The 20,213-nt window shown below is 42.3% G+C and overlaps 23 non-coding genes across 23 annotated transcripts; 11 read left to right on the top strand and 12 right to left on the bottom strand.

Annotated features, from left to right (window-relative positions):
• Positions 1-1,022: 1,022 nt before the first annotated feature.
• On the bottom strand, positions 1,023-1,095 carry trnak-uuu (transfer RNA lysine (anticodon UUU)). Its single transcript has one exon. It is a non-coding gene; the product is annotated as a tRNA-Lys (tRNA).
• A 133-nt stretch (positions 1,096-1,228) lies between these two features.
• trnaw-cca (transfer RNA tryptophan (anticodon CCA)) lies at positions 1,229-1,300 on the top strand. Its single transcript has one exon. It is a non-coding gene; the product is annotated as a tRNA-Trp (tRNA).
• Positions 1,301-6,582: 5,282 nt separating this feature from the next.
• trnak-uuu (transfer RNA lysine (anticodon UUU)) lies at positions 6,583-6,655 on the bottom strand. Its single transcript has one exon. It is a non-coding gene; the product is annotated as a tRNA-Lys (tRNA).
• A 133-nt stretch (positions 6,656-6,788) lies between these two features.
• trnaw-cca (transfer RNA tryptophan (anticodon CCA)) lies at positions 6,789-6,860 on the top strand. Its single transcript has one exon. It is a non-coding gene; the product is annotated as a tRNA-Trp (tRNA).
• Positions 6,861-7,909: 1,049 nt separating this feature from the next.
• On the bottom strand, positions 7,910-7,982 carry trnak-uuu (transfer RNA lysine (anticodon UUU)). Its single transcript has one exon. It is a non-coding gene; the product is annotated as a tRNA-Lys (tRNA).
• Positions 7,983-8,115: 133 nt separating this feature from the next.
• Positions 8,116-8,187, top strand: trnaw-cca (transfer RNA tryptophan (anticodon CCA)). Its single transcript has one exon. It is a non-coding gene; the product is annotated as a tRNA-Trp (tRNA).
• A 1,049-nt stretch (positions 8,188-9,236) lies between these two features.
• On the bottom strand, positions 9,237-9,309 carry trnak-uuu (transfer RNA lysine (anticodon UUU)). Its single transcript has one exon. It is a non-coding gene; the product is annotated as a tRNA-Lys (tRNA).
• A 133-nt stretch (positions 9,310-9,442) lies between these two features.
• trnaw-cca (transfer RNA tryptophan (anticodon CCA)) lies at positions 9,443-9,514 on the top strand. The gene has a single exon. It is a non-coding gene; the product is annotated as a tRNA-Trp (tRNA).
• A 1,045-nt stretch (positions 9,515-10,559) lies between these two features.
• On the bottom strand, positions 10,560-10,632 carry trnak-uuu (transfer RNA lysine (anticodon UUU)). The gene has a single exon. It is a non-coding gene; the product is annotated as a tRNA-Lys (tRNA).
• Positions 10,633-10,765: 133 nt separating this feature from the next.
• Positions 10,766-10,837, top strand: trnaw-cca (transfer RNA tryptophan (anticodon CCA)). Its single transcript has one exon. It is a non-coding gene; the product is annotated as a tRNA-Trp (tRNA).
• A 1,044-nt stretch (positions 10,838-11,881) lies between these two features.
• Positions 11,882-11,954, bottom strand: trnak-uuu (transfer RNA lysine (anticodon UUU)). Its single transcript has one exon. It is a non-coding gene; the product is annotated as a tRNA-Lys (tRNA).
• Positions 11,955-12,087: 133 nt separating this feature from the next.
• On the top strand, positions 12,088-12,159 carry trnaw-cca (transfer RNA tryptophan (anticodon CCA)). The gene has a single exon. It is a non-coding gene; the product is annotated as a tRNA-Trp (tRNA).
• A 1,049-nt stretch (positions 12,160-13,208) lies between these two features.
• trnak-uuu (transfer RNA lysine (anticodon UUU)) lies at positions 13,209-13,281 on the bottom strand. Its single transcript has one exon. It is a non-coding gene; the product is annotated as a tRNA-Lys (tRNA).
• A 133-nt stretch (positions 13,282-13,414) lies between these two features.
• Positions 13,415-13,486, top strand: trnaw-cca (transfer RNA tryptophan (anticodon CCA)). The gene has a single exon. It is a non-coding gene; the product is annotated as a tRNA-Trp (tRNA).
• A 1,049-nt stretch (positions 13,487-14,535) lies between these two features.
• Positions 14,536-14,608, bottom strand: trnak-uuu (transfer RNA lysine (anticodon UUU)). The gene has a single exon. It is a non-coding gene; the product is annotated as a tRNA-Lys (tRNA).
• Positions 14,609-14,741: 133 nt separating this feature from the next.
• trnaw-cca (transfer RNA tryptophan (anticodon CCA)) lies at positions 14,742-14,813 on the top strand. The gene has a single exon. It is a non-coding gene; the product is annotated as a tRNA-Trp (tRNA).
• A 1,044-nt stretch (positions 14,814-15,857) lies between these two features.
• Positions 15,858-15,930, bottom strand: trnak-uuu (transfer RNA lysine (anticodon UUU)). Its single transcript has one exon. It is a non-coding gene; the product is annotated as a tRNA-Lys (tRNA).
• A 133-nt stretch (positions 15,931-16,063) lies between these two features.
• On the top strand, positions 16,064-16,135 carry trnaw-cca (transfer RNA tryptophan (anticodon CCA)). The gene has a single exon. It is a non-coding gene; the product is annotated as a tRNA-Trp (tRNA).
• A 1,045-nt stretch (positions 16,136-17,180) lies between these two features.
• Positions 17,181-17,253, bottom strand: trnak-uuu (transfer RNA lysine (anticodon UUU)). Its single transcript has one exon. It is a non-coding gene; the product is annotated as a tRNA-Lys (tRNA).
• A 133-nt stretch (positions 17,254-17,386) lies between these two features.
• On the top strand, positions 17,387-17,458 carry trnaw-cca (transfer RNA tryptophan (anticodon CCA)). The gene has a single exon. It is a non-coding gene; the product is annotated as a tRNA-Trp (tRNA).
• A 1,046-nt stretch (positions 17,459-18,504) lies between these two features.
• trnak-uuu (transfer RNA lysine (anticodon UUU)) lies at positions 18,505-18,577 on the bottom strand. Its single transcript has one exon. It is a non-coding gene; the product is annotated as a tRNA-Lys (tRNA).
• Positions 18,578-18,710: 133 nt separating this feature from the next.
• Positions 18,711-18,782, top strand: trnaw-cca (transfer RNA tryptophan (anticodon CCA)). The gene has a single exon. It is a non-coding gene; the product is annotated as a tRNA-Trp (tRNA).
• A 1,045-nt stretch (positions 18,783-19,827) lies between these two features.
• On the bottom strand, positions 19,828-19,900 carry trnak-uuu (transfer RNA lysine (anticodon UUU)). Its single transcript has one exon. It is a non-coding gene; the product is annotated as a tRNA-Lys (tRNA).
• Positions 19,901-20,213: the final 313 nt, after the last annotated feature.

The following is a 20,213-nucleotide window of genomic DNA, read 5'->3' as shown; positions in this document are numbered from 1 at the left end:
TAAACCACGCTGTACCGTCAGTCCTTCTGCTGCTTATGTCAGACACAGAGGGTCATCTGTTTGTGGGCTTTATCTGTCTTTTTCTATTTTTATATCATTTCTTTATAGAAATTCTAACTAAATTAAGTCACAGAAATGAATGAATAAACGAGCTACATATCATTATTGCTGCTGCAATAACATATTAACATTTTTCAATCTCACTGTTCTTTATCTCGGGATGGATCACAAACATTTATAGACCCTCACGCGTCTTTAGGGGGTCATTTTCATACGGCTATCTGACGTATGTTGGTAGGAAAAATCAGGTTTTCTGGAAGGACTCCAGATCATGCCTCTCCATACAGCGACCTATACCATGCATGGACGGAAAGCGCACGCGCCAGCGAGCAAGGAGGGAGTGCGTGCTTAAATGCGAAAAAACGGCAGAGAGGGTGAGAGTGCGCGCGTGCGAGCGAGCGAAAGAAAGAGAGATGAAAATTAAGAAGGAGATGAGCTGAGGAAGAGTGTGCTAGAGTAAAAGATCATGCTGTAGAAAACGAGCTCGAGCCCAACTCTCAGGACACTACTCAGTATCTGTGTTGCTGGCTGAAAACACAGCATGGTACGGCGTTGCTGTTTTTTCTGTTTTGTTTGTTTGTTTGTTATTCTTTATATTCTGCAATGAAAGTTGACCTTTGATGGTTACCTGCACACCAGACTAGTATTAGTTGAATTTTGAAGACTGGAATGCTGGTCAGACAGAGCCAGACCACTTTAAACCAACTTACAATTCATGCTGGTTGGAGCTTGTTTTCAGGAGGGCTGAGATGAAGATGGTTTACTCATGGTTCTGTGTGAAATGGCAGTTTTGTGGAGAAACTTGCTGAGGTGATCAACTAAGGTCTTATGTTAGTCATGTGACACAACGATACTGAGTTATTTATTATTAGGCTAAAAGGCGTTGTCTGCCCGCTGGGTTCTCTAATTCATGCGTCTTCTAGTAGCTTGATTTCACTGGGAGTCGGAAGGAGCTAAAGCATCGCCCGAACAGGGACTTGAACCCTGGACCCTCAAATTAAAAGTCTGATGCTCTACCGACTGAGCTATCCGGGCTCTACCAATCGAGATATTTTGGCCATCTGACGATTGCGATGTCTGATGAAAGCGGACATAGCCTCTGAAATGAAGGCTGCTGAGAGCTCTGACCAGACAAACACACACATACACAGTAATGTGGGCGACTAATGACCTCGTGGCGCAACGGTAGCGCGTCTGACTCCAGATCAGAAGGTTGCGTGTTCAAATCACGTCGGGGTCACGTCTTTGTTTCCAGTAAACCACGCTGTACCGTCAGTCCTTCTGCTGCTTATGTCAGACACAGAGGGTCATCTGTTTGTGGGCTTTATCTGTCTTTTTCTATTTTTATATCATTTCTTTATAGAAATTCTAACTAAATTAAGTCACAGAAATGAATGAATAAACGAGCTACATATCATTATTGCTGCTGCAATAACATATTAACATTTTTCAATCTCACTGTTCTTTATCTCGGGATGGATCACAAACATTTATAGACCCTCACGCGTCTTTAGGGGGTCATTTTCTTACGGCTATCTGAAGTATGTTGGTAGGAAAAATCAAGTTTTCTGGAAGGACTCCAGATCATGCCTCTCCATACAGCGACCTATACCATGCATGGACGGAAAGCGCACGCGCCAGCGAGCAAGGAGGGAGTGCGTGCTTAAATGCGAAAAAACGGCAGAGAGGGTGAGAGTGCGCGCGTGCGAGCGAGCGAAAGAAAGAGAGAAGAAGATTAAGAAGAAGATGAGCTGAGGAAGAGTGTGCTAGAGTAAAAGATCATGCTGTAGAAAACGAGCTCGAACCCAACTCTCAGGACACTACTCAGTATCTGTGTTGCTGGCTGAAAACACAGCATGGTACACTGAAAAAAAGAACTTGTTGGATTTACTTAATTCAATAGTGGACATTGGTTGCACACATTTGTTTTGCTTCAGCAGCAACTTAAACAATTAAGTTAAATGAACACAAGTTTTTCACATTTAATAAACATGTATATTTTGTGTTGATAACGTGTGATTGAAACATGTTATGATGAAGTGATTTGAGCTCCTAGAACACTTTAATCCGTTGCAATTTTCTCACTTTATTCAAACCCTATTTGATAACTTTTACTTAAATACTACTGGTCACTTAAATACTACATGTTATCTTCATTTTAAATGCTGATATTATATTCAAGTGTCAAATACTAAATTTTACAAATAGAGGTCTTACAACAGATTGTATTGTTCTCTTCAAAGATGGTTGCCAGTAACTCTTAGTAATCTTTCAAAACAAAATGTCTATTTTCACTGCAGTGACCATAGGTAAAGAATTGAACTAACATTACTGCTCCACTGAGATATAAATCAACAATTAAGAAGTCATTTCTGTTTTACAGTGTTTTGACTCAGTCGCAGCACAGAAGTTAGACATTTTCTTTTAGGCAACCATCTTGGAAAATCAACACAAACCCTCTGCTTAAGACACCTATTGTCTAGATTAAATGAAAATATTACAACTGTAAACAATTCAGTGCAATTACTGGACTGATTTAAAATGCAGACATTAGTAGCCATTAACATTCAAATAAACTATTACTACACAATAAACACTACTAGGAACACCCTGATAACTTTCGTAAACAATTATTACCCATTTTACCTCTGTTAATAATAAAAATTAGCAGTTGCATGTCAACACCTTTATTTATAAACAGAAATACAGGGTCAAAAATGGCAACAATATTGTGACATAAGTTCAAAACTCTTCACTCCAATTGAATTTAACCAAACATGTCACTTCACATGGTCCTGGTGGGACTAGACTGCCAAACTCTACAGCTCTTCACTTTTAAAGAAAAATATAAACTGAAATTGAAAAGTGCTGCCTATCAGAAAACTTGTACAAAAAGGAGGCAGGGGGAGGAATGGCCCCATCAACATGGCAGTTACAGAGTTGAATAAACTTTAATACAAGTTCCTAACAAGGAACTCTGATTTGTTGTGATTAGCTGATTATTCACCAAAAAAACAAAAACAAAAACAAAACAAAAAAAAAAAAAACAAACAATCAACCTCCAAAACATAGGAGAGCAAGTTTAAGACTTACAGCTCTCACCTGGAGCTGACCAAATCACATGTGAAACAGAACAAGACAATGTAATAAAAATCTGTTTTATAACAAGTGTTCTTTATCATTAAATCTAAACACAAGAGAATTTTTTTTTTTTAATAAAATCTGAACAGTGAACTCGCTGAACAGTTTTTTGTTTTGGGTTGCTGATTGTTCACCCTGAACATTTAACCTCCAAAAAGTAGGAGATTACTGTAAATGTGTGATTTTAATGTCTTTCATACATTAATAGAAGGTCCTAACAATGAACTCTGATTTGTTGTGGTTAGTTGGTTATTCACCTTCGGGGGAAAAAAAAAAAAAAAAAAAAAAAAATCAACCTCCAAAATATAGGAGAGCAAGTTTGAGACTTAGAAGTACTCTCACCTAGAGCTGACCACATCACATACAAAAGAGCAAATTTTCCTAACAGGAGCAGTTTTGTTCCAACAAAAAAAAGGCATTTTACAGCAAGGAGGTAGTGTCATTCAAATGTAAACAACTAAAGAAAATGTACTTTTATGGAATTGCTGATTGTTCATCGGAAAATTCAACCTCCAAAACGGAGAGCAAGTGTGAGATATAATTGTCCTCTCACCTGGAGCTGACCACATCATGTACACAACAGTGAGTTTTTCTTACAGGAGCAGTTTTGTTTTCAAGTTTTGAGCTTTTCTTGAGAGCTGAGTCGCATCCAACTCCATTACCAACTTTTGAATCACCTCAAAAGTGAAGCGTAGTTGTGATGGGTATCTCATGTTCAAGGAGTAAAAAAGTCCAAACAACATGGCTACTGCAAGGGCCACGTTATCAAGGTCCTGAAGAACCACAACGCCTTCAATGATGATGCCAACATCAGAAGAGTCACTGCCTGGCGTCTCTCTGGTGACGTAGATGCCCACTGTAGTTTTTTCTATTGCACTCAGTGTAGCAGCTTCAGCCATGTCCTGTTTAAAGATAAAACATTTTTTTTAAAAACATTTTCTTAAACCCATGTTAGCAGAACAGTAGATGGCTGTAGCCAAAGACAGCCCTTCAAATTTCTACAAAAGAAAAAAAACCCTGACATTTATTTAAGCTCAAATGGAGAGGAACCTGTGAGCAGCTGTGGCTGATACTACTATTCCTGGTTTAAAATCGTTTAGTGAATAAGACCTGTGTTTCCTGCTTTTGTGTGATTTAAACGAGCCTAAGATGTTGGTTTTAAAGTTGCAATCCACCAACATACAAGTTACAACCTCATTTTTCTTTAAATGTGCATTAATGTGGGTCCAATAATCCCTCTCAGACACAAGATCCTTACATGGACACAAATGGCAGCTAAATGTACATCCACTTGACTGACATGGGGTAGTTTTAATAACATGACATCTATTCAAATGAATTAACAGGGCATTCCATGTTTTAAAACTACATGGGCAGCTTGCATGTACACATGGAATACGACTGTTATTTCCGTGATGCCTATGTCTCACTCGATAATGCCTCAGAATTTGTGACCTACTTGGTAAAACTGATGGGCAGGCCTTGCATTGCCACATTAACTCTGTCACTGGAACACTTCTAGCACCATTCACTGAAAAAGTGGAAAGAAAAAAAGGATCCGTATCTAGTGAGGACAATAGAGTTTGATATGTCAAGAATGCATTTTTGAATCATTATAGAAAACAAGCGGAAGATATACACAACGGTAAGAGAAAGAAACTTAAAGTCTAAAAAGGATTTCCTAGAATTACTTATGACCAGCATGTCACAAACTGTAACATGGCTAACCAAATGTGGGACAGGGTTAAACCACTTAAGGTCCTGTTACATGATAAACTTTCAGACAACTTGTGCCATCTTATGAAAATTTAATCCAACACTGAAGATAGAGTTTAAAAAAATCCACTTAAAGCTCCTTTTGAACATACAGATTGTAAAGCTAACAGTAAAAATAATCTTTAAAAAATGTTCACAAGTTGTCTAAAACATTATCTGACTAGGACTTTACTCCAAAGGGTTAAATAAATAATAGTTATACTTAGACATATTTAATAGTGCTTAAGTGCACTGTATTGGTATTTTTTTTTTTAATATTTTGTTACTGTACATGCTTGGAGCAAAATATCAGAAACAGAACATGTTTTACTGAAGTAGGCTACACCACGTCTGATAAACTAGTTGCATTAATCACCTTTCTGACAATATAAAAAGATAGGGCAGATTTGAAATTTCACAGGTGGATTATTAGGCAGTGCGAGCGTGCACAGGCTGCACTTGTTTAAACAATCTGTGTTGTACATAGTAGTTAAAATATGGTAACAGCAAGTACTGTTCTTACCACAAAAACTTGAGCAAACGGTCGAGCTGACTCCAGATGAAATACGCAGTTGTGTTTGCCTCTTAATCTGCAGCAAAACAGGGGAAAAATGGGTTGGGGTCATAACCGCGGGAAGTAGGGGTGCTGAGGGTACTGCAGCACCCCCTGTTGGCAGTAAGAGTATAACTTGAAAACATCTTTAACCATACGCGTAGGAACCGCGGGCGAAAACAGCTGCCATTAAAAACAACTTCAAATGAAGCAGCGCTAGTATGAAGCAGATAAAACACAGCGCTGGCAAACAGGCTCACGACAAGTATTTAACGTTACATGGTGATTCTCAAAACAATTAACTACATTTGAGTGCGATTTTGATAATATTCGTCCAGAAAATCAAGACTTACTGAACAAAGTAGGAACGAGCACTCCGACCAACTCCAACCGTTTCTTCCCACGTCTTCCTTGTCACGTTGAGGGCGCGAAACAAAATCCAGTGCGGTATCGTGAGATTTAACATCGATACGTTATTGATTCACTTCAGTCGAACATGATATGAACACATTTATGTAGTCTCTCTGCGTGTTATGTAGTTTTTACACAATAAAATTACATGTCTGTTTAAAACACGAGGCAGTTGTGTTAAATACACTCAAAATGCTTACATAAATCCAAGACATGGCTAGTCTCCTTTTTTCAGTGTACGGCGTGGCTGTTTTTTCTGTTTTGTTTGTTTGTTTGTTATTCTTTATATTCTGCAATGAAAGTTGACCTTTGATGGTTACCTGCACACCAGACTAGTATTAGTTGAATTTTGAAGACTGGAATGCTGGTCAGACAGAGCCAGACCACTTTAAACCAACTTACAATTCATGCTGGTTGGAGCTTGTTTTCAGTAGGGCTGAGATGAAGATGGTTTACTCATGGTTTTGTGTGAAATGGCAGTTTTGTGGAGAAACTTGCTGACTTGTTGAGGTGATCAACTAAGGTCTTATGTTAGTCATGTGACACAACGATACTGAGTTATTTATTATTAGGCTAAAAGGCATTGTTTGCCCGCTGAGTGCTCTAATTAATGCGTCTTCTAGTAGCTTGATTTCACTGGGAGTCGGAAGGAGCTAAAGCATCGCCCGAACAGGGACTTGAACCCTGGACCCTCAGATTAAAAGTCTGATGCTCTACCGACTGAGCTATCCGGGCTCTGCCAGTCGAGATGTTTTGGCCATCTGACGATTGCGATGTCTGATAAAAGCGGACATAGCCTCTGAAATGAAGGCTGCTGAGAGCTCTGACCAGACAAACACACACATACACAGTAATGTGGGCGTCTAATGACCTCGTGGCGCAACGGTAGCGCGTCTGACTCCAGATCAGAAGGTTGCGTGTTCAAATCACGTCGGGGTCACGTCTTTGTTTACAGTAAACCACGCTGTACCGTCAGTCCTTCTGCTGCTTATGTCAGACACAGAGGGTCATCTGTTTGTGGGCTTTATCTGTCTTTTTCTATTTTTATATCATTTCTTTATAGAAATTCTAACTAAATTAAGTCGCAGAAATGAATGAATAAACGAGCTACATATCATTATTGCTGCTGCAATAACATATTAACATTTTTCAATCTCACTGTTCTTTATCTCGGGATGGATCACAAACATTTATAGACCCTCGCGCGTCTTTAGGGGGTCATTTTCTTACGGCTATCTGAAGTATGTTGGTAGGAAAAATCAGGTTTTCTGGAAGGACTCCAGATCATGCCTCTCCATACAGCGACCTATACCATGCATGGACGGAAAGCGCACGCGCCAGCGAGCAAGGAGGGAGTGCGTGCTTAAATGCGAAAAAACGGCAGAGAGGGTGAGAGTGCGCTCGCGCGTGCGAGCGAGCGAAAGAAAGAGAGAAGAAGATTAAGAAGAAGATGAGCTGAGGAAGAGTGTGCTAGAGTAAAAGATCATGCTGTAGAAAACGAGCTCGAACCCAACTCTCAGGACACTACTCAGTATCTGTGTTGCTGGCTGAAAACACAGCATGGTACGGCGTTGCTGTTTTTTCTGTTTTGTTTGTTTGTTTGTTATTCTTTATATTCTGCAATGAAAGTTGACCTTTGATGGTTACCTGCACACCAGACTAGTATTAGTTGAATTTTGAAGACTGGAATGCTGGTCAGACAGAGCCAGACCACTTTAAACCAACTTACAATTCATGCTGGTTGGAGCTTGTTTTCAGGAGGGCTGAGATGAAGATGGTTTACTCATGGTTCTGTGTGAAATGGCAGTTTTGTGGAGAAACTTGCTGACTTGTTGAGGTGATCAACTAAGGTCTTATGTTAGTCATGTGACACAACGATACTGAGTTATTTATTATTAGGCTAAAAGGCATTGTTTGCCCGCTGAGTGCTCTAATTAATGCGTCTTCTAGTAGCTTGATTTCACTGGGAGTCGGAAGGAGCTAAAGCATCGCCCGAACAGGGACTTGAACCCTGGACCCTCAGATTAAAAGTCTGATGCTCTACCGACTGAGCTATCCGGGCTCTGCCAGTCGAGATGTTTTGGCCATCTGACGATTGCGATGTCTGATGAAAGCGGACATAGCCTCTGAAATGAAGGCTGCTGAGAGCTCTGACCAGACAAACACACACATACACAGAAATGTGGGCGTCTAATGACCTCGTGGCGCAACGGTAGCGCGTCTGACTCCAGATCAGAAGGTTGCGTGTTCAAATCACGTCGGGGTCACGTCTTTATTTATAGTAAACCACGCTGTACCGTCAGTCCTTCTGCTGCTTATGTCAGACACAGAGGGTCATCTGTTTGTGGGCTTTATCTGTCTTTTTCTATTTTTATATCATTTCTTTATAGAAATTCTAACTAAATTAAGTCACAGAAATGAATGAATAAACGAGCTACATATCATTATTGCTGCTGCAATAACATATTAACATTTTTCAATCTCACTGTTCTTTATCTCGGGATGGATCACAAACATTTATAGACCCTCACGCGTCTTTAGGGGGTCATTTTCATACGGCTATCTGACGTATGTTGGTAGGAAAAATCAGGTTTTCTGGAAGGACTCCAGATCATGCCTCTCCATACAGCGACCTATACCATGCATGGACGGAAAGCGCACGCGCCAGCGAGCAAGGAGGGAGTGCGTGCTTAAATGCGAAAAAACGGCAGAGAGGGTGAGAGTGCGCTCGCGCGTGCGAGCGAGCGAAAGAAAGAGAGAAGAAGATTAAGAAGAAGATGAGCTGAGGAAGAGTGTGCTAGAGTAAAAGATCATGCTGTAGAAAACGAGCTCGAACCCAACTCTCAGGACACTACTCAGTATCTGTGTTGCTGGCTGAAAACACAGCATGGTACGGCGTTGCTGTTTTTTCTGTTTTGTTTGTTTGTTTGTTATTCTTTATATTCTGCAATGAAAGTTGACCTTTGATGGTTACCTGCACACCAGACTAGTATTAGTTGAATTTTGAAGACTGGAATGCTGGTCAGACAGAGCCAGACCACTTTAAACCAACTTACAATTCATGCTGGTTGGAGCTTGTTTTCAGGAGGGCTGAGATGAAGATGGTTTACTCATGGTTCTGTGTGAAATGGCAGTTTTGTGGAGAAACTTGCTGACTTGTTGAGGTGATCAACTAAGGTCTTATGTTAGTCATGTGACACAACGATACTGAGTTATTTATTATTAGGCTAAAAGGCGTTGTCTGCCCGCTGGGTTCTCTAATTCATGCGTCTTCTAGTAGCTTGATTTCACTGGGAGTCGGAAGGAGCTAAAGCATCGCCCGAACAGGGACTTGAACCCTGGACCCTCAGATTAAAAGTCTGATGCTCTACCGACTGAGCTATCCGGGCTCTACCAATCGAGATATTTTGGCCATCTGACGATTGCGATGTCTGATGAAAGCGGACATAGCCTCTGAAATGAAGGCTGCTGAGAGCTCTGACCAGACAAACACACACATACACAGTAATGTGGGCGACTAATGACCTCGTGGCGCAACGGTAGCGCGTCTGACTCCAGATCAGAAGGTTGCGTGTTCAAATCACGTCGGGGTCACGTCTTTGTTTACAGTAAACCACGCTGTACCGTCAGTCCTTCTGCTGCTTATGTCAGACACAGAGGGTCATCTGTTTGTGGGCTTTATCTGTCTTTTTCTATTTTTATATCATTTCTTTATAGAAATTCTAACTAAATTAAGTCACAGAAATGAATGAATAAACGAGCTACATATCATTATTGCTGCTGCAATAACATATTAACATTTTTCAATCTCACTGTTCTTTATCTCGGGATGGATCACAAACATTTATAGACCCTCACGCGTCTTTAGGGGGTCATTTTCTTACGGCTATCTGAAGTATGTTGGTAGGAAAAATCAGGTTTTCTGGAAGGACTCCAGATCATGCCTCTCCATACAGCGACCTATACCATGCATGGACGGAAAGCGCACGCGCCAGCGAGCAAGGAGGGAGTGCGTGCTTAAATGCGAAAAAACGGCAGAGAGGGTGAGAGTGCGCGCGTGCGAGCGAGCGAAAGAAAGAGAGAAGAAGATTAAGAAGAAGATGAGCTGAGGAAGAGTGTGCTAGAGTAAAAGATCATGCTGTAGAAAACGAGCTCGAACCCAACTCTCAGGACACTACTCAGTATCTGTGTTGCTGGCTGAAAACACAGCATGGTACGGCGTGGCTGTTTTTTCTGTTTTGTTTGTTTGTTTGTTATTCTTTATATTCTGCAATGAAAGTTGACCTTTGATGGTTACCTGCACACCAGACTAGTATTAGTTGAATTTTGAAGACTGGAATGCTGGTCAGACAGAGCCAGACCACTTTAAACCAACTTACAATTCATGCTGGTTGGAGCTTGTTTTCAGGAGGGCTGAGATGAAGATGGTTTACTCATGGTTCTGTGTGAAATGGCAGTTTTGTGGAGAAACTTGCTGACTTGTTGAGGTGATCAACTAAGGTCTTATGTTAGTCATGTGACACAACGATACTGAGTTATTTATTATTAGGCTAAAAGGCATTGTTTGCCCGCTGAGTGCTCTAATTAATGCGTCTTCTAGTAGCTTGATTTCACTGGGAGTCGGAAGGAGCTAAAGCATCGCCCGAACAGGGACTTGAACCCTGGACCCTCAGATTAAAAGTCTGATGCTCTACCGACTGAGCTATCCGGGCTCTGCCAGTCGAGATGTTTTGGCCATCTGACGATTGCGATGTCTGATGAAAGCGGACATAGCCTCTGAAATGAAGGCTGCTGAGAGCTCTGACCAGACAAACACACACATACACAGTAATGTGGGCGTCTAATGACCTCGTGGCGCAACGGTAGCGCGTCTGACTCCAGATCAGAAGGTTGCGTGTTCAAATCACGTCGGGGTCACGTCTTTGTTTCCAGTAAACCACGCTGTACCGTCAGTCCTTCTGCTGCTTATGTCAGACACAGAGGGTCATCTGTTTGTGGGCTTTATCTGTCTTTTTCTATTTTTATATCATTTCTTTATAGAAATTCTAACTAAATTAAGTCACAGAAATGAATGAATAAACGAGCTACATATCATTATTGCTGCTGCAATAACATATTAACATTTTTCAATCTCACTGTTCTTTATCTCGGGATGGATCACAAACATTTATAGACCCTCACGCGTCTTTAGGGGGTCATTTTCTTACGGCTATCTGAAGTATGTTGGTAGGAAAAATCAAGTTTTCTGGAAGGACTCCAGATCATGCCTCTCCATACAGCGACCTATACCATGCATGGACGGAAAGCGCACGCGCCAGCGAGCAAGGAGGGAGTGCGTGCTTAAATGCGAAAAAACGGCAGAGAGGGTGAGAGTGCGCGCGTGCGAGCGAGCGAAAGAAAGAGAGAAGAAGATTAAGAAGAAGATGAGCTGAGGAAGAGTGTGCTAGAGTAAAAGATCATGCTGTAGAAAACGAGCTCGAACCCAACTCTCAGGACACTACTCAGTATCTGTGTTGCTGGCTGAAAACGCAGCATGGTACGGCGTGGCTGTTTTTCTGTTTTGTTTGTTTGTTTGTTATTCTTTATATTCTGCAATGAAAGTTGACCTTTGATGGTTACCTGCACACCAGACTAGTATTAGTTGAATTTTGAAGACTGGAATGCTGGTCAGACAGAGCCAGACCACTTTAAACCAACTTACAATTCATGCTGGTTGGAGCTTGTTTTCAGGAGGGCTGAGATGAAGATGGTTTACTCATGGTTTTGTGTGAAATGGCAGTTTTGTGGAGAAACTTGCTGACTTGTTGAGGTGATCAACTAAGGTCTTATGTTAGTCATGTGACACAACGATACTGAGTTATTTATTATTAGGCTAAAAGGCATTGTTTGCCCGCTGAGTGCTCTAATTAATGCGTCTTCTAGTAGCTTGATTTCACTGGGAGTCGGAAGGAGCTAAAGCATCGCCCGAGCAGGGACTTGAACCCTGGACCCTCAGATTAAAAGTCTGATGCTCTACCGACTGAGCTATCCGGGCTCTGCCAGTCGAGATGTTTTGGCCATCTGACGATTGCGATGTCTGATGAAAGCGGACATAGCCTCTGAAATGAAGGCTGCTGAGAGCTCTGACCAGACAAACACACACATACACAGTAATGTGGGCGTCTAATGACCTCGTGGCGCAACGGTAGCGCGTCTGACTCCAGATCAGAAGGTTGCGTGTTCAAATCACGTCGGGGTCACGTCTTTCTTTACAATAAACCACGCTGTACCGTCAGTCCTTCTGCTGCTTATGTCAGACACAGAGGGTCATCTGTTTGTGGGCTTTATCTGTCTTTTTCTATTTTAATATCATTTCTTTTTAGAAATTCTAACTAAATTAAGTCACAGAAATGAATGAATAAACGAGCTACGTATCATTATTGCTGCTGCAATAACATATTAACATTTTTCAATCTCACTGTTCTTTATCTCGGGATGGATCACAAACATTTATAGACCCTCACGCGTCTTTAGGGGGTCATTTTCTTACGGCTATCTGAAGTATGTTGATAGGAAAAATCAGGTTTTCTGGAAGGACTCCAGATCATGCCTCTCCATACAGCGACCTATACCATGCATGGACGGAAAGCGCAAGCGCCAGCGAGCAAGGAGGGAGTGCGTGCTTAAATGCGAAAAAACGGCAGAGAGGGTGAGAGTGCGCTCGCGCGTGCGAGCGAGCGAAAGAAAGAGAGAAGAAGATTAAGAAGAAGATGAGCTGAGGAAGAGTGTGCTAGAGTAAAAGGTCATGCTGTAGAAAACGAGCTCGAACCCAACTCTCAGGACACTACTCAGTATCTGTGTTGCTGGCTTAAAACACAGCATGGTACGGCGTGGCTGTTTTTTCTGTTTTGTTTGTTTGTTTGTTATTCTTTATATTCTGCAATGAAAGTTGACCTTTGATGGTTACCTGCACACCAGACTAGTATTAGTTGAATTTTGAAGACTGGAATGCTGGTCAGACAGAGCCAGACCACTTTAAACCAACTTACAATTCATGCTGGTTGGAGCTTGTTTTCAGGAGGGCTGAGATGAAGATGGTTTACTCATGGTTCTGTGTGAAATGGCAGTTTTGTGGAGAAACTTGCTGACTTGTTGAGGTGATCAACTAAGGTCTTATGTTAGTCATGTGACACAACGATACTGAGTTATTTATTATTAGGCTAAAAGGCATTGTTTGCCCGCTGAGTGCTCTAATTAATGCGTCTTCTAGTAGCTTGATTTCACTGGGAGTCGGAAGGAGCTAAAGCATCGCCCGAACAGGGACTTGAACCCTGGACCCTCAGATTAAAAGTCTGATGCTCTACCGACTGAGCTATCCGGGCTCTGCCAGTCGAGATGTTTTGGCCATCTGACGATTGCGATGTCTGATGAAAGCGGACATAGCCTCTGAAATGAAGGCTGCTGAGAGCTCTGACCAGACAAACATACACATACACAGTAATGTGGGCGTCTAATGACCTCGTGGCGCAACGGTAGCGCGTCTGACTCCAGATCAGAAGGTTGCGTGTTCAAATCACGTCGGGGTCACGTCTTTGTTTACAGTAAACCACGCTGTACCGTCAGTCCTTCTGCTGCTTATGTCAGACACAGAGGGTCATCTGTTTGTGGGCTTTATCTGTCTTTTTCTATTTTTATATCATTTCTTTATAGAAATTCTAACTAAATTAAGTCACAGAAATGAATGAATAAACAAGCTACATATCATTATTGCTGCTGCAATAACATATTAACATTTTTCAATCTCACTGTTCTTTATCTCGGGATGGATCACAAACATTTATAGACCCTCACGCGTCTTTAGGGGGTCATTTTCTTACGGCTATCTGAAGTATGTTGGTAGGAAAAATCAAGTTTTCTGGAAGGACTCCAGATCATGCCTCTCCATACAGCGACCTATACCATGCATGGACGGAAAGCGCACGCGCCAGCGAGCAAGGAGGGAGTGCGTGCTTAAATGCGAAAAAACGGCAGAGAGGGTGAGAGTGCGCTCGCGCGTGCGAGCGAGCGAAAGAAAGAGAGAAGAAGATTAAGAAGAAGATGAGCTGAGGAAGAGTGTGCTAGAGTAAAAGATCATGCTGTAGAAAACGAGCTCGAACCCAACTCTCAGGACACTACTCAGTATCTGTGTTGCTGGCTTAAAACACAGCATGGTACGGCGTGGCTGTTTTTTCTGTTTTGTTTGTTTGTTAGTTATTCTTTATATTCTGCAATGAAAGTTGACCTTTGATGGTTACCTGCACACCAGACTAGTATTAGTTGAATTTTGAAGACTGGAATGCTGGTCAGACAGAGCCAGACCACTTTAAACCAACTTACAATTCATGCTGGTTGGAGCTTGTTTTCAGGAGGGCTGAGATGAAGATGGTTTACTCATGGTTCTGTGTGAAATGGCAGTTTTGTGGAGAAACTTGCTGACTTGTTGAGGTGATCAACTAAGGTCTTATGTTAGTCATGTGACACAACGATACTGAGTTATTTATTATTAGGCTAAAAGGCATTGTTTGCCCGCTGAGTGCTCTAATTAATGCGTCTTCTAGTAGCTTGATTTCACTGGGAGTCGGAAGGAGCTAAAGCATCGCCCGAACAGGGACTTGAACCCTGGACCCTCAGATTAAAAGTCTGATGCTCTACCGACTGAGCTATCCGGGCTCTGCCAGTCGAGATGTTTTGGCCATCTGACGATTGCGATGTCTGATGAAAGCGGACATAGCCTCTGAAATGAAGGCTGCTGAGAGCTCTGACCAGACAAACACACACATACACAGTAATGTGGGCGTCTAATGACCTCGTGGCGCAACGGTAGCGCGTCTGACTCCAGATCAGAAGGTTGCGTGTTCAAATCACGTCGGGGTCACGTCTTTGTTTCCAGTAAACCACGCTGTACCGTCAGTCCTTCTGCTGCTTATATCAGACACAGAGGGTCATCTGTTTGTGGGCTTTATCTGTCTTTTTCTATTTTTATATCATTTCTTTATAGAAATTCTAACTAAATTAAGTCACAGAAATGAATGAATAAACGAGCTACATATCATTATTGCTGCTGCAATAACATATTAACATTTTTCAATCTCACTGTTCTTTATCTCGGGATGGATCACAAACATTTATAGACCCTCACGCGTCTTTAGGGGGTCATTTTCTTACGGCTATCTGAAGTATGTTGGTAGGAAAAATCAAGTTTTCTAGAAGGACTCCAGATCATGCCTCTCCATACAGCGACCTATACCATGCATGGACGGAAAGCGCACGCGCCAGCGAGCAAGGAGGGAGTGCGTGCTTAAATGCGAAAAAACGGCAGAGAGGGTGAGAGTGCGTGCGTGCGAGCAAACGAAAGTAAGAGAGAAGAAGATTAAGAAGAAGATGAGCTGAGGAAGAGTGTGCTAGAGTAAAAGATCATGCTGTAGAAAACGAGCTCGAACCCAACTCTCAGGACACTACTCAGTATCTGTGTTGCTGGCTGAAAACGCAGCATGGTACGGCGTGGCTGTTTTTCTGTTTTGTTTGTTTGTTTGTTATTCTTTATATTCTGCAATGAAAGTTGACCTTTGATGGTTACCTGCACACCAGACTAGTATTAGTTGAATTTTGAAGACTGGAATGCTGGTCAGACAGAGCCAGACCACTTTAAACCAATTTACAATTCATGCTGGTTGGAGCTTGTTTTCAGGAGGGCTGAGATGAAGATGGTTTACTCATGGTTCTGTGTGAAATGGCAGTTTTGTGGAGAAACTTGCTGACTTGTTGAGGTGATCAACTAAGGTCTTATGTTAGTCATGTGACACAACGATACTGAGTTATTTATTATTAGGCTAAAAGGCATTGTTTGCCCGCTGAGTGCTCTAATTAATGCGTCTTCTAGTAGCTTGATTTCACTGGGAGTCGGAAGGAGCTAAAGCATCGCCCGAACAGGGACTTGAACCCTGGACCCTCAGATTAAAAGTCTGATGCTCTACCGACTGAGCTATCCGGGCTCTGCCAGTCGAGATGTTTTGGCCATCTGACGATTGCGATGTCTGATGAAAGCGGACATAGCCTCTGAAATGAAGGCTGCTGAGAGCTCTGACCAGACAAACACACACATACACAGTAATGTGGGAGTCTAATGACCTCGTGGCGCAACGGTAGCGCGTCTGACTCCAGATCAGAAGGTTGCGTGTTCAAATCACGTCGGGGTCACGTCTTTCTTTACAATAAACCACGCTGTACCGTCAGTCCTTCTGCTGCTTATGTCAGACACAGAGGGTGATCTGTTTGTGGGCTTTATCTGTCTTTTTCTATTTTTATATCATTTCTTTTTAGAAATTCTAACTAAATTAAGTCACAGAAATGAATGAATAAACGAGCTACGTATCATTATTGCTGCTGCAATAACATATTAACATTTTTCAATCTCACTGTTCTTTATCTCGGGATGGATCACAAACATTTATAGACCCTCACGCGTCTTTAGGGGGTCATTTTCTTACGGCTATCTGAAGTATGTTGATAGGAAAAATCAGGTTTTCTGGAAGGACTCCAGATCATGCCTCTCCATACAGCGACCTATACCATGCATGGACGGAAAGCGCACGCGCCAGCGAGCAAGGAGGGAGTGCGTGCTTAAATGCGAAAAAACGGCAGAGAGGGTGAGAGTGCGCGCGTGCGAGCGAGCGAAAGAAAGAGAGAAGAAGATTAAGAAGAAGATGAGCTGAGGAAGAGTGTGCTAGAGTAAAAGATCATGCTGTAGAAAACGAGCTCGAGCCCAACTCTCAGGACACTACTCAGTATCTGTGTTGCTGGCTGAAAACACAGCATGGTACGGCGTTGCTGTTTTTTCTGTTTTGTTTGTTTGTTTGTTATTCTTTATATTCTGCAATGAAAGTTGACCTTTGATGGTTACCTGCACACCAGACTAGTATTAGTTGAATTTTGAAGACTGGAATGCTGGTCAGACAGAGCCAGACCACTTTAAACCAACTTACAATTCATGCTGGTTGGAGCTTGTTTTCAGGAGGGCTGAGATGAAGATGGTTTACTCATGGTTCTGTGTGAAATGGCAGTTTTGTGGAGAAACTTGCTGACTTGTTGAGGTGATCAACTAAGGTCTTATGTTAGTCATGTGACACAACGATACTGAGTTATTTATTATTAGGCTAAAAGGCATTGTTTGCCCGCTGAGTGCTCTTATTAATGCGTCTTCTAGTAGCTTGATTTCACTGGGAGTCGGAAGGAGCTAAAGCATCGCCCGAACAGGGACTTGAACCCTGGACCCTCAGATTAAAAGTCTGATGCTCTACCGACTGAGCTATCCGGCCTCTGCCAGTCGAGATGTTTTGGCCATCTGACGATTGCGATGTCTGATGAAAGCGGACATAGCCTCTGAAATGAAGGCTGCTGAGAGCTCTGACCAGACAAACACACACATACACAGTAATGTGGGCGTCTAATGACCTCGTGGCGCAACGGTAGCGCGTCTGACTCCAGATCAGAAGGTTGCGTGTTCAAATCACGTCGGGGTCACGTCTTTCTTTACAGTAAACCACGCTGTACCGTCAGTCCTTCTGCTGCTTATGTCAGACACAGAGGGTCATCTGTTTGTGGGCTTTATCTGTCTTTTTCTATTTTTATATAATTTCTTTTTAGAAATTCTAACTAAATTAAGTCACAGAAATGAATGAATAAACGAGCTACGTATCATTATTGCTGCTGCAATAACATATTAACATTTTTCAATCTCACTGTTCTTTATCTCGGGATGGATCACAAACATTTATAGACCCTCACGCGTCTTTAGGGGGTCATTTTCTTACGGCTATCTGAAGTATGTTGGTAGGAAAAATCAGGTTTTCTGGAAGGACTCCAGATCATGCCTCTCCATACAGCGACCTATACCATGCATGGACGGAAAGCGCACGCGCCAGCGAGCAAGGAGGGAGTGCGTGCTTAAATGCGAAAAAACGGCAGAGAGGGTGAGAGTGCGCGCGTGCGAGCGAGCGAAAGAAAGAGAAAAGAAGATTAAGAAGGAGATGAGCTGAGGAAGAGTGTGCTAGAGTAAAAGATCATGCTGTAGAAAACGAGCTCGAGCCCAACTCTCAGGACACTACTCAGTATCTGTGTTGCTGGCTGAAAACACAGCATGGTACGGCGTTGCTGTTTTTTCTGTTTTGTTTGTTTGTTTGTTATTCTTTATATTCTGCAATGAAAGTTGACCTTTGATGGTTACCTGCACACCAGACTAGTATTAGTTGAATTTTGAAGACTGGAATGCTGGTCAGACAAGAGCCACACCACTTTAAACCAACTTACAATTCATGCTGGTTGGAGCTTGTTTTCAGGAGGGCTGAGATGAAGATGGTTTACTCATGGTTCTGTGTGAAATGGCAGTTTTGTGAAGAAACTTGCTGACTTGTTGAGGTGATCAACTAAGGTCTTATGTTAGTCATGTGACACAACGATACTGAGTTATTTATTATTAGGCTAAAAGGCATTGTTTGCCCGCTGAGGGCTCTTATTAATGCGTCTTCTAGTAGCTTGATTTCACTGGGAGTCGGAAGGAGCTAAAGCATCGCCCGAACAGGGACTTGAACCCTGGACCCTCAGATTAAAAGTCTGATGCTCTACCGACTGAGCTATCCGGGCTCTGCCAGTCGAGATGTTTTGGCCATCTGACGATTGCGATGTCTGATGAAAGCGGACATAGCCTCTGAAATGAAGGCTGCTGAGAGCTCTGACCAGACAAACACACACATACACAGTAATGTGGGCGTCTAATGACCTCGTGGCGCAACGGTAGCGCGTCTGACTCCAGATCAGAAGGTTGCGTGTTCAAATCACGTCGGGGTCACGTCTTTGTTTACAGTAAACCACGCTGTACCGTCAGTCCTTCTGCTGCTTATGTCAGACACAGAGGGTCATCTGTTTGTGGGCTTTATCTGTCTTTTTCTATTTTTATATCATTTCTTTATAGAAATTCTAACTAAATTAAGTCACAGAAATGAATGAATAAACGAGCTACATATCATTATTGCTGCTGCAATAACATATTAACATTTTTCAATCTCACTGTTCTTTATCTCGGGATGGATCACAAACATTTATAGACCCTCACGCGTCTTTAGGGGGTCATTTTCTTACGGCTATCTGAAGTATGTTGGTAGGAAAAATCAGGTTTTCTGGAAGGACTCCAGATCATGCCTCTCCATACAGCGACCTATACCATGCATGGACGGAAAGCGCACGCGCCAGCGAGCAAGGAGGGAGTGCGTGCTTAAATGCGAAAAAACGGCAGAGAGGGTGAGAGTGCGCGCGTGCGAGCGAGCGAAAGAAAGAGAGAAGAAGATTAAGAAGAAGATGAGCTGAGGAAGAGTGTGCTAGAGTAAAAGATCATGCTGTAGAAAACGAGCTCGAGCCCAACTCTCAGGACACTACTCAGTATCTGTGTTGCTGGCTGAAAACACAGCATGGTACGGCGTTGCTGTTTTTTCTGTTTTGTTTGTTTGTTTGTTATTCTTTATATTCTGCAATGAAAGTTGACCTTTGATGGTTACCTGCACACCAGACTAGTATTAGTTGAATTTTGAAGACTGGAATGCTGGTCAGACAGAGCCAGACCACTTTAAACCAACTTACAATTCATGCTGGTTGGAGCTTGTTTTCAGGAGGGCTGAGATGAAGATGGTTTACTCATGGTTCTGTGTGAAATGGCAGTTTTGTGGAGAAACTTGCTGACTTGTTGAGGTGATCAACTAAGGTCTTATGTTAGTCATGTGACACAACGATACTGAGTTATTTATTATTAGGCTAAAAGGCATTGTTTGCCCGCTGAGTGCTCTTATTAATGCGTCTTCTAGTAGCTTGATTTCACTGGGAGTCGGAAGGAGCTAAAGCATCGCCCGAACAGGGACTTGAACCCTGGACCCTCAGATTAAAAGGCTGATGCTCTACCGACTGAGCTATCCGGGCTCTGCCAGTCGGCTTTATCTGTCTTTTTCTATTTTTATATCATTTCTTTATAGAAATTCTGACTAAATTAAGTCACAGAAATGAATGAATAAACGAGCTACATATCATTATTGCTGCTGCAATAACATATTAACATTTTTCAATCTCACTGTTCTTTATCTCGGGATGGATCACAAACATTTATAGACCCTCACGCGTCTTTAGGGGGTCATTTTCTTACGGCTATCTGAAGTATGTTGGTAGGAAAAATCAGGTTTTCTGGAAGGACTCCAGATCATGCCTCTCCATACAGCGACCTATACCATGCATGGAC

This window comes from Salminus brasiliensis, chromosome 6 (genome assembly GCF_030463535.1).
Source record: "Salminus brasiliensis chromosome 6, fSalBra1.hap2, whole genome shotgun sequence".
NCBI lineage: Eukaryota > Metazoa > Chordata > Actinopteri > Characiformes > Bryconidae > Salminus > Salminus brasiliensis.
The sequence above is the reverse complement of the archived record's forward strand: the minus strand, read 5'-3'. Positions and strand labels throughout refer to the sequence as shown.